Below are 2,180 nucleotides of genomic sequence, written 5' to 3'. Positions count from 1 at the left end.
TCTAATGAATATATTTATTATTATTTTTATTCAAAAAATACAAAAAATTATGATACAGTATAATAATAATAATAATAATAATAATAATTTTATTTTTTTGGATAGAGGATTGTTATGTCTGACAGATAAAAACGTTAGGGATTGATCTGTATATTAATTTTTTGGGGGCTAAAATGTCCATTTTTTAAATTCTTGTGGACTGATTTGGGTAATTACTCTGCCAGAAAATAAACTAGGGACTGATCTGTCTATCGGAGTAAAACTTTGGGATTGATCTGTGTATTAATTTTTCTTGGAGACTAAAATGTCTACTTTTAAGATCCTTGGAACTAATTTGGGTAATTACTCTTACTTTTACTATATGTCGACCTTTATTATTATTAACTTAGCTTTGTGCATGTGGATCATGACACCGGCATATTAATACACTCTTTTCATTAGAAACAAGGTGAATAATGATGACAATGTTTTGAAATTCAAATTAAAATATTTTCTTTTAATACAAACATATCTTTTAAAATAGGACATCTTTTGATATAAGAGATTGAATTTTGATGCATTTTTTGTAAGTATGATTAGAAAAATGAGATATTATTAACCTTAAAATTTGGTGTTTTTTTTGTTAACAATTAATGATACTTTTAAAAAATCACAAAAAAATATATACTTAGCAAAAAAGTCATCAAATTTTAAGATAAAATATATACTTAGCAAAAAAGTCATCAAAATTAACAGTAAAATATAAAATAATATTAAATTACATAAATAAAAAATACCTAATTTTTTATATTTGAACTCAAAAGTAGAATGAGTGTTGCTTATTGAATAGAGAGTTGTGAAATGCGAATACACTCATTTTAGTTCAAATCCAATATGTTTTGAATGTTTAAAACTAAAAATTATTGTGCAATAAAAACAAGAGATGAAGGTTGAACTTTAGTATTTTAAGTCATAGTAAAGTATTTAAACCAATTGAACTATTTTTTATTTTTTGAAGAAGTATTACTAATTTAATAAAAGTTTGGGAGGGGCCATAACTCCCCTTGTCTAAACTAACCTCTGCCCCTATATATAAGTAGGAATGTTCTTATTAACAATAGACTAACTCTGATCCACATGAATACTGGTATATGTTTATAAATATTTATGTTTTCTCTGTAAAAATTTAAAGCTAATTCCCAGATCCGAAAGTACAGATTGTTTCTTCTTATCATTTATAAGATAGTAGCAGTAAGACCCGTTGTTAGGACAGTAAGGCTATTTTGGTTGCTTCCCTATAAATGATAAGAACAAAACACTAAAAGTACCTAGTGGCTATGATCTGAAAAATTAGGTATTAAAAAAAATCAGTATTCATTGGCTGAGGGGTGGTGTATTGTTAATCGGCATATTCCTACGGAACTAAAGGAGGGCAATGATATCAGTAAGTTTTAAAAATGTCTTTTTTTCGCAACCTCTCTCGTCATTTTACACACAGTCCTTCTTCATCCCACCCAAAATTCAGCGTTCTTTCTGAGAAAGTAACTCGTCCTGAGGAACTCTCTCCAAAACATAACATCTTCGAAGAAGAAGTATGCTTTGAAGATATCAATCAGGCTATAGACAACTGAAAAATACCAAACATTCCCTAGGATGAACTCTACGTTCCTAAAGAAACCAAGCGTGCCGGTAAATCTAATTATATTATCAAAACTGCCGAAAACAATATTCCTCTTAGACTAGAGTCCGGTGAGAAATTCCACTTTTTAAACAAACAATCTATCAAAGAACATATCCGTAAATATAAATATCTTCATATAGGATGTGTCTAGGTTGTAGTTAAACCACTCATTAGAGAAAGTTCAAATGCTTCCATTCTTATGTGTCTAAGAGACGTTAGACATAACAACTTCCATGATTTCCTTATAGGAACTGTTGAAACAAGTCTAGGACACGGTATGGTCTATTTCAATTGCTTCCCCAACAAAACTGTGAGTTTGTTAGATCGAAATAACTTAGACTCACTCTTTCTTAATATCCGACTTCATGGCCTTGACTTGAAAGAAGGATCCATTCCTGCAGCCTTAATCTATAGGATTCAGTACAAAGTCATGAACACTTGTAACTCCAGAGTCCTTTTAAAAACAACCGAGCATGAGACAACCATTTTTGTCACAGATATGACCAAAGCAAACATTACT

The sequence above is a fragment of the Arachis duranensis genome, chromosome 10 (genome assembly GCF_000817695.3).
Source record: "Arachis duranensis cultivar V14167 chromosome 10, aradu.V14167.gnm2.J7QH, whole genome shotgun sequence".
Taxonomy (NCBI): Eukaryota; Viridiplantae; Streptophyta; class Magnoliopsida; order Fabales; family Fabaceae; genus Arachis; species Arachis duranensis.
The sequence above is the reverse complement of the archived record's forward strand: the minus strand, read 5'-3'. Positions refer to the sequence as shown.